The 13,613-nt window shown below is 44.5% G+C and overlaps 1 long non-coding RNA gene across 5 annotated transcripts; it reads left to right on the top strand.

Annotated features, from left to right (window-relative positions):
- The first annotated feature begins 2,231 nt into the window (after nt 1-2,231).
- Nucleotides 2,232-7,277, top strand: LOC125543784. 5 transcript variants are annotated; one of them, XR_007298769.1, is made up of 5 exons: nt 2,232-2,825; nt 3,871-4,186; nt 4,583-4,789; nt 5,409-6,757; nt 6,831-7,277. It is a non-coding gene; the product is annotated as an uncharacterized LOC125543784 (long non-coding RNA). The 5 variants fall into 5 exon arrangements; XR_007298771.1 differs by having other exon boundaries at nt 3,418-4,186; XR_007298770.1 differs by having other exon boundaries at nt 2,899-4,186.
- Nucleotides 7,278-13,613: the final 6,336 nt, after the last annotated feature.

Here is a 13,613-nt window from a genome sequence, read left to right as displayed (position 1 = left end):
ATCAGGTTCAGTCTTTCAGGTACCTAATAAGAAATAAAAACAGATTCGTTAGGTGGCAACTTGAATACCAATGATGACTGGATCGGCACCATGGCGCCTGCAGCCGCCTCTCTTCGCCAAAAAGCAAATCCCCGCCGAGAAGGCCGAGCCGTGCGGAGCGGGCCGTGAGGAGTGGCGAAAAGGGGAGAGATCGAAGGACCGGAGGTAGCGGTGGTTTCCACAGGCGACCTTGTCCTCGGTGGCAGTGGTGGCCCCCCTGTAGTCGGCTCGGATCATAGACGGGGGTGGTTGGAGACGGCGGGCCGATGCGCTCAACGGCGAGATCCGGCAGGCAGCATGTGGTGGAGGGAGGGGAAGGAGGCGGCCGCGCCACGGATGAACGCTCTATTCCTGAATCGTGAAACTTGTAGTAATAAATGAGATAAGAGTACTTGATCATCAATTCTAAAGCTGCCGTCTTGCTCACAACCTTGGATTTCTTGGTGAACTCTATACATCCACTACAAGACAGTGTCTAGTTTCAGTTATCTGAACATGAGTACTGAATTGATTCAGGCAAGATACGATTGTCAAGAAAAAAAAGATAGTAAAGACTGTTCTAAGTTTCTCTCACAACAGCATGAGGTTCTTAACTGTGCACTTTGCCTGAAGCTGAAACAAAGTTGCAAGATAGGAGTACATTTTTTTCCTAATCCTGGATATTGATAAACACTGCATGAGATAATCCTGAATATTACAACTTGTAATGATCAATGAGACAAGAGTACTTGATCCTTAATTTTTAACCTATCATCTTGATCATAACCTTGGATTTCTCAATGAACTCTATACATCTATCATTTTATATTACCAACAAACACCTAATCCTGACAGTTACTGTAGAAAATAATATACAGTAAATGGTAACTGTACGAACACCTAATTCTGAAAGATACAACTTGTAATGATGAATGAGATAAGAGTACTCAATCCTTGTATTGGTCAAAACCATAGATTTCTCAGTGAAGTCTGTCGGTACAGTATGTATTTCCAACAAAGACTACACACAACGGTGTCTAATTCAGTTATCTGAATAATGTCTACTGATTTCATTCAGGCAAGCAACAACCAAAAAAGTTGTGACAACTAAATTCAATCTACAACTTTACAGCAAAAGGTTCAAACATTTGTTCAAGGAAATGAATGCAACCTCGGAGTTTAGCAGGGAACGAAATATAACATCACACACTGTGATTCTTTAACATGGTTCTCCTCTCAGTAAGTACACATATATATCAATCAAAAAGGTATTTTGATTGATTCATGTGCCTGCTAACATGCAGACTGCTTGCCTACAAAGACAAGATGGGGGTGAGAGAGAAGGAGGGAGAGGGATATGGCTTACCACCTACAGCGGGGATGAGGAAGAACCTGCAACAGCAGCAGCTTCTCTTTGGCCGGGCCCCTTCATGCATGCAGAGCAGATCGGAGGGAGCAAACTGACTGCATATATAGACCACACACACGAATCCGATGTGAAGATGAAGAAGGCCAGAAGAAGAGAAGGGATTCATGGCATACCCTTGCAGAAGTTGCCGCTCTTGCTCTTGGAGGAGAGGAAGATGCTGCGGATCCTGAGCTCGGTCACCATGGCCGCCCGCGGGCTAGGGTTTCGGGTGCGAGCAGGGAGGGATGGATGGGTGTGGAGGTGAGAGGAGGAGGGCGCGGTGGTGGCGGCGGTGGTGGGAGGAGGAGGACTCCTCTGCCACTGCGTGGTCGTGGTGGCGCCGATGCGGGAACGCCGATGCGGGAACACCGGTGCGAATCTGGTCATGGCCGGCGGCTGGGATGTAGGCGGTCGGCGCGGTGAAGTATGTGGTCGGCATCCAGTGGAGGGAGGCGACCGGCTATGAGGGGCGAGAGGTGGCCGGCGATGGGGGAGGGAGGCAGCCAACGCACCGGCGGTGGCGGATGCTCATGCAGGAGGGAGGGTGAGATGCGTGAATCGGGTAGGGATCGTGGAAAGGCATGCGGGGATGGTTTTCTCTGCACTGTAAAACCAGTGGGAAAGGGACGAATAAAAACCGACGAAAAAACCAACAAAAATAGAAAGTGGGAGCGGGGGAATTGGAGGTGAGAGAGGACGAAAATAAACCAAAAGAGGTGAGACAAAAATTAAACCCGCAACGCGACCTAGTAGAGATGCCTATATAGGAGCGACGCACGACGCAATTTCCCGAAACCCAGCCCACCAGCCCGAAACCGGCACGACTCACTGACCTCGAACCCACGCTCCCACACCCTCCCACCTCCCTCCCGATCCCAACTCCCCCACCAGCGCTCCAGCTCCTCCCTCCCCCGCCGGCGCTCAGCCTCCTTCCTCCCCTACCCGCACGCCGCCCGCTTGCCCTCCCATCCCACGCGTCGCCGCCGCCGGCCGGCCACCCCACCCTACCCACGCGCTGTCGCCGCCGACCGGCCGCCCCTTCCTACCCGCGCGCTACCGCCGCCGGCCGCCCGCCCCTCCCTATCCACGCGCTGCCGCTGCCAGCCGCCCACCCCACCCTTCCCCACGCGCTGTCGCCGACTGCCCTCCCTACCACACGTTGCCGTGACACAACCGCGTCCGTCACCGTCCTTCGCCGCCCAGCCAACCTCCTTCTTCCGCGCCGTCGGCGACCTCCCTCCATGCATCGTGCTCCCCCTCCATCAACGTGTGGGTCATGGGGTCGTCACCCTCGGCCGCTCCCCCGTGCACCACGCACCTCCGGCGTCGTCGCGACCCATTGAACAACAAGCATCCCTTCCTGGATCCGGTCGCCTCCCTCCCCACTCTGTGACTTCAGGTATATACCTGCTGCAAGAGTTCAAAATCAGCTACTTTCAACTGAATAAACAAAATGTGTCATGCAAGTTCAGGTATACCTGCTGGGAGAGTTCAATAATCTGAATAATTGCCAACACCTGAAGGTTGTGTTTTGTCATCTCATCCCCACATCTCCAGTATGTCCAATTGCATCTGGCTTGACAGTTCATAGACGAAAAATTGAGCGGTGGTCTCTAAATATTCTGCTGATATATGCCTAAATAGGACCAAATTTTGCATGTTTTCTGCTTGTATGTATGTGGTTGAATTATTTAGCTTTTGATCGAAGTTCAAACTTTATATGTGTGAAGGTTCAATCAAACTCAGTTTCATAGCTATGAGGTAGAGCCAATTTTCTCGGCTACTGAAACTGATCATTTGATAGGGAATTCAAAAGAAACAACATATATGAGCATACGTGAAGTTCAAAGTTCTGGTCCATGATAGTAGACATCCTGCAGTTTTTGGGAATGAGTAGTTCACCTTTGCTAAGTGTAGCAAGTTCTCTGGTTACAAAAATGAATTCACTTTGCAAGAACTCCGGAGGTCAACAATTTCTTTTTTTTTTGTAGATGGAGATGTGTGTGTGTGTGCATACATGTGTTCTAGAGACAGGAGAACTTATCTGGTGGTGTCTGTGTGTGCTGCTGCATCCTCTTCCGGCCGCTCTAATTCACACCCTCAGTACAACTTCTGTATGACCTCGTGTAAAGCAAGCATGGCCAACACATAGTTTAGGTGTCGCGGTAGTACTCATTGTTTATGGTGGCCTTCTTTTGTACCGCTACCACTTTGTTACCTAGAGTAGTACTGCCACTACTTATCATGTTGATAAATCCTCGCGAACAGTATATGCATTTGATTAATGATTCTGTAGGGAGAAAAAGTTCACCAATATACAATCTCTAAGTTCGATGTACCAATCTTTTTGTTTAGTAGTTGGTACTGCTCAAGTTTATTTCTTGATGTACACATGATGTCAAATTTCTTCTTTGAGTTCGGTTCAATTTATAAATTTCATTCAGTTCAGCGAGGTGGATATTGGGGCACGGTGGGGTGTGGCCATGTGGGTGGAGATGGCCCGCCACAACGTCGCCAGCCGAATCCCGCTGCCATGTGCTCGATCCAGCAGGTCTCCTCCCTCCCGGTGCTAGCCTCCTCGAGCTCCGTCGCCGACCAACTCCACCCCGGGTCCTGACGTAGCCCCTCAGTTCGACATGCATCTGCTGCGTGCTTGCTGTGGCCTGCGTGTGCTGGTGTGTTCGTGCATGCACGATATAACTGAACTGAGCATTTCTACCATATCTGAACCGCAGGTGGGATGCATCCTCTACAAAAAAGGTGAATCTCGAGCTGCTGCTGCTAGTTCTTTTCACTTGTGGCATGCCTTTTGCTCCATTCAACCTTAGGCCGCTTCTGTGCAAAAAATGGATGATATGTGTGCTTGTTGAAATGCCTATGAGAAATGATTTTTTTCTGTTGTTTTGTAGGTGTATTTGGTATAAAGTAGTAAAACGAGTTTACTTTTTTGAGAGATACAAATCATGTGAAGCAGTTTCAATGTTGTGTTAGAAAACTAGTTTGGTTATGTTGATGTAAGACAAGAATTTCGATTCAAAGAAGCAAAATGGCATTTTTATGTTGCATTTTTTATATCAGAACAATTCACACACTAACTCTCTTTGACATTCAAATGTTTGTTTTATTGAAGTTCATAGTTTTGTGTTCATGGTGTAGATTCTCCGATGCTCCTCGTCAGCTAGTGGGCCAACACGGGGGTCCTCACTGTGGCCTCCCCCACGATGATCTGAGTTGCACTCATGGAATTCTCTACTTCCCCACCTAGCAGATCACGACGGCTCTCCCCCTCCTACTGCTCAGCATCATTGATCTCAATGACGAATAGGGACAAAAATAAACGTGAATCTTGTCGTCCTCTTGATGGTAATGATTCCTTAGCACTGCTACAATTCTGAACTTATTGTTCAGTCGTACTAGTACTGATCACATTTATTCTTCATCTCAAAATCTTGTTATGTAGTAAATATCTGAATTTTGCACCAATTGTGATATTGAAGCATCAGTGCTTCAGCACTGATTTTTGTGTGTTAGGTGTGTGTACAGTGTGTTAGGCATGTGTTTTATTTAATGTCCTGAGCAAAAATATCGGCTACAATAATTTTGTCATGAAAAGTTGATGTATACCTACCAAGGTGGTTCAAAAATTAAAACTTGGAAAGTTAACAAAACAACATAGGAAATCAGTTATGTTGATGTCCTGCGACAATTTTGATTCAGAGAAGCCACAAAAGGTTTCTTTATGTTGCAATTTTAATAAATCAAAACAGTTCGAACACTAAGTTTGGACCATTGAGTTCATGTTTTAAAAGTTTGTGTAAATTCCGAACAGTTTGTGTAAATTCCCATCGAGCAGGTGTGCACGACGAACGGCTACCAAACTTGTGTGGCTGCTGCTTTTGGACAGCCCAGGAAGCACATCACTATAGAAGGCAAAATCTGTAACCTATATAATTAATGTTTGATCCGACTTGTTTCTCTACAGCAACCAAATCCCAGCGCACCTGGTAGTTCAAACTTACATTGGATGGCCGGCGACCAACTGCCCCGCCTCTACAAGCTCCTCAGGGATGACTTGGTAATAGTTGGGATCCCCTACAGCGGCCAAATCCCGGCGCCCCCAGCCGCCTCTCGTGGTCCCCGCTCCTTCAGCTCCACTTCACCGGCGCTGTCAGTCCACAGGAGTAGGGGAGGCGTGCCCATCAACAAACAAGAACATAGGGTATGTGCTTGGAAACTTAAAATTCCGTACACATTTGGGAAACAGAAGTTGTAGCTTGTTTCAAAGTTCAAAACGAAAAAGATATTCAGTTCAACTTGTTCTAGCAAACCATGTGTGAGACACCATAGAGTGAAAATGTTGCTGTGTTGCCATGTCTCTTATTGGTTCAACTACAAATAATTACATCCCTTCGACTACATATATTACACTAGTTCAACTGTGTGCGTCACACCAATGGACCTAAGTTTTACATATGTTATCAGTTTGAAAAAACTTTGGATTTTGATGATGCAAGCTGTATCTACATAGTTCTTTTTTCTATTTCCTATAAGTTCAAGTGAGCAATTTCTATAAGTTGGCGGGTTGTTTACCCAGGCAGTTAAAAAAAGTGGTCATTGTTGTCTCTTTTAAAAGATGTTCGAGTGATTCTTGTCAAAATGCTGCCAATGTTAAGAGAAGAACTCCTTCCTCCATTGGCTGTCTCAGTTCATCTGGTTAAACATCTCAGTGCAACTATATTGACTATGCCTGGAACAGTAACATGGTGACGGTTGTGTTTCATACATCCAAGCAATATGATGCTTGCAACGGAGTATTGTACCAAGCTACAATTTGCATTGAAATGCCGCTACCACTATGTATTTGTACTTAAACGAACTTGTAGAAACAACTCTTTCTATCTCACTCGTACTTCTATTTTTTGTATGGGGCATCTTCTAGCATATGATTGTAACTCATTTTCCTTTAGATAACTACTCCCTCCGTTCCGAATTACTTGTCGCAGGTATGGATGTATCTAGATGTATTTTAGTTCTAGATACATCCATTTCTGCGACGAGTAATTTGGAACGGAGGGAGTACTTATTAAAAAGATATATCAGTCGGCATGTTAAATTTCAATTTCCCATTTTAAAGTTCAGATTTTGCTGCATCTAAAGTGCACCTATGCTAATTCTTGTCATCGAAGGGAGAAGCAGCAGGGACACAGTACGCGTCGGTGTCTATATTCAGCTTTATTTTTGTTTTGAAGTTGATGTGAAAGAGCTTTTGAAAGCAAACATCAGTCCAGTTTCGTTTTGTATCAGCTGCTCCAAGGAATGAAGTACATGCAGGTAATTACTGATTAGGCTCCATCAGGATCTGATGTTGCTGTACGGATTGTTTGCTTAGATGATGGTTTTGCAGCAAATGTTTTCCATCGGGATCTGAAGCCCAAGAATATTCTAGCGAATGTTGACTGCAAGATGAAATTTGTGATTTTGGACTTGCCCGTGTACCATTTAATGACGGGGCTCCATCAGCCATATTCAGAAGTTTAATTTTGTGAAGAAGTATGCAAAATTTCAATGCAGATGTGGAGAACCAAAAAGTTCTAACGACGGTGAATCACAAGTTCAAGGACAGCAATCCGGGGGCATGGGGGCATCTGCTGATGCAAATCTTGGTACTGATGTGTTCAAGTCAAAGGACTTCGGTGTGTTTGTTGTAACCCATAAAATGGAAAATGTTCTCTGGTGCCTAATCTTGTTTCCACTTATGTTTATATGTGGTTGTGTTTGTTGTAACCCATAAAATGGAATAATGCCTCCAATGCGCATGTAGCGACCTGACCTCGAACGGTTAAGTCTTTGTGCTTCAGTGTTATCCCTAGATTGGTAATGCTGACACAAACAGTACTCGAAGGATTTATAACAGAGTAGCAATTACACATTTATTACATTGAATGTCTCAAGAGAGAATTTAATATAATAAATATGGCTTAAGGCCATCTAATATGATAATAGCGGAAGGCTTGGAAGATAAAGTGAGTCCGTCAACTCTAATGGCATAGTTGAGTGCATGACAACGGTCTAGTGAACTTTACTCCTCGTTTAAAAAGTCTGCAACATGATACGTTGCAATCTGAAAATGGGCCAGCACATGGAATATGCTAGCAATGTAACACAGTAAAGTAATGAACAAATAAATGCTATCACTACATGCATATATGGCTGGTGGAGGCTGTATGGTTAATATGTTTTGCGAAAAGCCAATTTTTCCCAACAACAAAGGAATATATTTTATTTAACTATCATGGTAGTTGAAACAACATTGAAAAGGTTCCTCCAACTCAATCCCAATTAAAAGTAATTCTCAACCCAACAAAATTAATTTAGAGTGATGAGATCCATATGATAATCCAAGAACCAGATACTCAAGATGTCCATAACAGGGCAACGGCTAACCATGATTAGTTTGTACACTCTGCAGAGGTTTGCGCATTTTTTCCTACAAGACTCGATCTCCTCCGTTGGATTTCTCGCAATACATGGTGTTTGAGAAAACGGATGACCGAGACACAGTCTTTCAGAAGCACTAACTCTTTACTCTGGGTGGACAGTTATACCTACTTTCCCCTACATCTGCTAGCCCACCACTGAAAGAGGTCATGCAACATACTCAACTATGCTAGGGCCCATAATAGCTTGTGGCTTCACATGGAAGTTTCTAGCATGAATAATCTTATGATCCCTTTGAGCCTGGGTGGCGGACCGTAGGATGATCACACGGATACTCCGGGATATCCTAGAACAACACTGGGTTCTCCAGGTGCCCACAAGCAATCCACCCAGATATGTATTAAAGTTGCCACCTTAAGTTAACCATTTATTAACAACTCACATCTGTCATGGATACACTCAAACCCAATCCACGTCTACGAGCATAGCATAGCAGTATAAGCATAACGAAGAAGTAACTCCCAGGGTTTGATGATAAACAGGGCAATAGGTTCTACCTCATCAACTACCTCCCAATACCCAGAAGTTACACACTTCCTAATCATGCAATGTTTGAGAATTGGAACTAATGCATAAAAACCGGGAATGAAAGAAGTATGATCAATGTGTTACTTGCCTTGCTGACGATTTGCAAATCCTCAAGAGTCGTAGTAGCACGCTTCGCATTCCGGATGCTCTATCACAAACAAAAAATAGCATACATAAGCAATCAAGCAATGATGCATGAAGAAAACTCAAATAAGAAGATCTAACCAGAAAGTTCAACTGAAGAACTCCGGTTTGCAGAAAGAATCAAATCAAATGGAGCAACGAAACTCAAACTACGAAAGAAACAAGATCCATTTACTAATCTGGACTAAAGTCAAAATTTACAGTATCAAAATCTTGTTCAAGTTGGTTAAACAAAAGGAGAACTTTGAGACGAAAATCTAGGCGCTTGAATCGCCTGATTCCGATAAACGAGCGAAAAGATAAACTAAATCTAAGATCAGGGCAGAAATCGCGATCAGAAATAATCGCGGAAAAACCTTGGAAAAAGAAAAACTGACGAACAAGCTAACGAACGAACGCTCGCTGTCTGTGACTAATGGACGAACAACGTTCGTTAAAACGAACGTACGGATGACGTCCACTATTTAGCTAAACCGCGGAAAACCGAACCAAACAGATCTAAAAAAATGAATCTTAGGGTTTCGAAAAAAAACCAAGCGGTTTTTAAATAAAACCGGCGGCTACCTCGGCAAACGTGTTGGCGGCTGCGGCGGGAACTCCGTCGGGGCGACGCGGGGCGGCGGCGTCGGCAGCGGCGACGAGTGGATCCGGCGGCGGCGGCTCGGATCGGCCGGCAGGGCTGGCGGCTAGGGTTTGGGCGGCTAGGAGCGGGACCTCGGGCCTCCCGGCTTATAAAGGCCGGCCTGGCTCGGTGTCCAGGTCGGACACGGCCCGGTTAGGTCGGTTGCGTTTTTTTATAAAACCTGACGCAGAAAAACAAAAAAAAGAAATACTAAACAGACTCCAAAAATCTTGAAATAAATTTTCCCCGTCCTCTAAAAACATAGCAGACAAAGTGAACATTTATTTGGGCCTGTAATGCAGTTTTGAAAAATGCATATTTTCCTAATTCAAATAAAATAGTGATAAAACCCAAATAAAATATATAAATTGATTTTAATATTTTCCTCCAATATTTCATTTATTTCGGAGAAGTCATATTATCTCCTCTCATATAATTTTAATATGAAATATTTTCGAAGAGAAAAATAATTAAAACCAAAGTGATCCTTGTTTCGATATTTGAGAAAAGTTCAAATATGAGAAGTAGGAAAATCCCCAACTCTCTCCGAGGGTCCTTGAGTTGCTTAGGATTTCGAGGATCGCAAAAAGAAATGCAATAAAATATGATATGCATGAATGACCTATGTATAACATTTCAAATTTAAAATTTGGGATGTTACAAACCTACCCCCCTTAAGATGAATCTCGCCCTCGAGATTCGGGTTGGCTAGAAAATATGTGTGGGTGGTCTTTGCGTAGATCATCCTCTCTTTCCCAGGTGGCTTCATCCTCGGTATGGTGCCTCCACTGAACTTTGCAAAACTTGATAACCTTGCTGCGAGTAACTCGGCTGGCAAATTCGAGAATCCTGTCTGGTTTCTCCTCATATGTCAAATCACTATCTAACTGAATTGCTTCCAGGGGAACTGTATCTCTTAGAGGAATATTGGCCATCTCAGCATGACACTTCTTCAACTGGGAAACGTGGAACACATCATGTACTGCTGACAGTCCTTCGGGTAATTCCAACTTGTAGGCAACCTCTTTCATGCGTTCCAAAACACGGTACGACCCTACAAATCTCGGGGCTAACTTTCCTTTAACTCCAAAACGCTTAACTCCTCGCAGTGGTGACACTCGTAGATATACTCTGTCTCCGATTTCATAGGCTACCTTCTTGCGTTTTGAGTCGGCATAACTCTTCTGCCTGGACTGAGCTACTTTCAGCCTATCTCGAATCAGCTTAACCTTCTCTTCAGATTCTTTGATCAAATCCGGTCCAAACAACTGACGGTCTCCAACTTCATCCCACATCAACGGTGTTCTACACCTTCTTCCGTACAAGGCTTTAAACGGTGCCATCTTCAAACTGGCCTGGTAGCTGTTGTTGTATGAGAACTCCGCGTAGGGTAAATTATCATCCCAACTAGACCCATAGTCTAGCGCACAAGCTCTCAACATGTCCTCCAGAATCCGATTGACTCTCTCAGTCTGTCCATCTGTCTGTGGATGGAAGGTTGTACTGAACTCTAGCCTGGTTCCCAAAGTCTGGTGCAACTGATGCCAAAACTTTGAAGTAAACTGTGTTCCTCTATCTGATACGATGGTCCTCGGAACTCCATGCAGACATACGATCCTGGTCATGTATATCTTGTCCAACTTCGCACTTGTATATGTGGTTTTCACTGGGATAAAGTGAGCTAATTTGGTCAACCAATCCACTAATACCCAGATAGAATCATATCCCCATCGTGCCATGGGTAATCCGATGATAAAATCCATGCCAAGATTATCCCACTCCTATTCGGGTATCGGCATAGGCTGCAATAATCCTGCTGGCTTCTGATGTTCTGCCTTCACTCTCTGACATACATCACATACGGCTACATACTCAGCAATATCCTTCTTCATTCCAGTCCATCAGAAACGCTCCTTCAAATCCATATACATCTTGGTGTTTTCGGGGTGTATCGAGTATGGTGAGTCATGAGCTTCCTGTAATATCAACTTCCTGATCTCTGCATTGTTGGGCATAAATATACGGTCCTCAAACCACAGGGTGTCGTGCTCATCCTCGCGAAAACTTTTGGCTTTGCCTTCACTCATCTTCTCCTTTATCTCGGCAATTTCTTTGTCGTCCTTCTGAGCTTCACGAATCTTTCCCAATAATGTAGACTGAACTTCCATCGCTGCAACAAAACCTCTAGGAATAAACTCCAAACGAAGTTCCCTAAGATCCTCGGCTAACTCCTTTGGCATCCCTCCCATTAAGAGAGTATTGACATAACTTTTCCGGCTCAAAGTGTCTGCTACGACATTGGCCTTTCCTGGGTGATAATGCAGCTTCATATCATAATCCTTTATAAGCTCCAACCATCTCCTTTGCTTGAGGTTCAACTCCTTTTGTGTGAAAATGTACTTAAAACTCTTATGATCCGTGTACACATCACAATGGTTCCCAATAAGAAAATGTCTCCAGGTCTTGAGTGCATGCACTACCGCTGCCAACTCCAAGTTATGTGTGGCATAATTCAACTCATGCGGTCGAAGCTGTCGTGAGGCGTATGAAACAACTCTTCTGTCTTGCATAAGTACTCCTCCAAGTCCTAAGCGAGATGCGTCGCAATACACCTGGAAATCCTTGCGTATATCCGGCAGAATCAACACTGGGGCTGTAGTCAGACGTTTCTTCAACTCCTGGAAACTGGCCTCATATTCTTCTGTCCATTTGAACCTGGTGTCCTTCTTCAACAACTCCATCATGGGCTCCGCAATTTTAGAGAAATTCTCAATAAATCTCCAGTAATATCCTGCTAGTCCAAGAAAACTGCGGATCTCTCCAACTGAAGTGGGTGCCAACCACTCCATGACAGACTGAACCTTGGTAGGATCCACTGCTATACCCTCTCCTGATATAACATGTCCAAGAAATCCAACTTCCTTCAACCAAAACTCGCATTTGCTAAACTTGGCATAAAACTGATGTTCTCTGAGTTTTTCAAGAAATAAACGTAAATGCTCCTTGTGTTCCTCTTCATTCTTCGAGTATACTAAAATATCACCAATGAACACCACGACAAACTTATCCAAGAACTCCATGAACACCTTGTTCATCATACTCGTGAAATAGGCAGGGGCATTAGTCAAGCCAAATGACATAACCATATACTCATATAGCCCGTACCTTGTGGTGAAAGCTGTCTTAGGTATATCCTTTTCTCGAATCTTCAGCTGGTGGTATCCTGATCGCAGGTCTATCTTCGAGAACACTTTAGCTCCTTGTAACTGGTCAAACAAATCATTGATCATCGGCAGTGGGTACTTGTTCTTGATTGTCACTTCATTCAATGCCCGATAATCAACAACCATTCTCAGAGACTCATCCTTCTTCTCAACCAATAGCACTGGGGCTCCCCATGGTGATGAACTCCATCGGATGTAACCTTTCTCCAATAACTCCTCAATCTGTTTCTTGATCTCCTCCAGATCATTCGTGGGCATCCGGTATGGTCTCGTTGATATAGGCCCGGTGCCTGGCAACAACTCTATCAAAAACTCGATGTCTCGATCTGGCGGCATGCCTGGTAACTCCTGGTGGAAATACATCTGGGTAATCCTTCACAACAGGCACTTCCTCCTGAATAACTCCCGTGAGAGAATTTACTTGGGTTCTCCTTGGCGCATGCCTGGATACATACTTGATCCTTTTCCCTCCGGGGTGGTAAGCAGAATTGACTCACTGGCGCAATCGATGTTTCCTCCATACATCGACAACCAATCCATTCCTAGTATCACATCCAATCCTTGTGACTCCAGAATTATCAAGTCAGAGGGGAAAACATGACTACCTATGGTTAATGGCATCTGAAAACATCCACTGCTTGCCATATACTCAGCTCCGGGTGAGGTTACTAGCATAGGTGTCCTAAGAACTTTAGTGGGCAACTTATACTTATCCACAAATCCCCTTGATATGTATGAATGCGATGCACTAGTATCAAAAACAACGATTGCAGTAAATGACTTAACTAAAAACTTACCAATAACTTCATCTGGTTGCTCTTCAACCTCCTCCACGTTCATGTGGTTCACTTGTCCTTTGTTAAATGGATTGGGATTCTTCCCAGAGCTCCCATTACCATTTCCGTTCTTCGCTTCAAGGCACTCAGTGGCATAGTGTCTAGTCTTCCCGCACTTGAAACAAGTAACGTGGCTTAGGTCCCTCCTGGCGGGTGTGGCTGGATTGGAGCGATTCTGATTGCTGCTTGCTCCATTCCCATTCCCATTATTTGGGCCATTATGATTATGAGAACTTCATCCATTGTGAGTGTGGCCTCCATGGTTATGGGTAAGCCCTCCCGAGTTCGGGGTAAAGCGAGGCTTCTGCTGAGCTCCTGAATTGTACTTCCCTTAT

The sequence above is a fragment of the Triticum urartu genome, chromosome 3, assembly GCF_003073215.2.
Source record: "Triticum urartu cultivar G1812 chromosome 3, Tu2.1, whole genome shotgun sequence".
NCBI lineage: Eukaryota > Viridiplantae > Streptophyta > Magnoliopsida > Poales > Poaceae > Triticum > Triticum urartu.
This window is presented reverse-complemented; position numbering and strand designations above follow the sequence as displayed.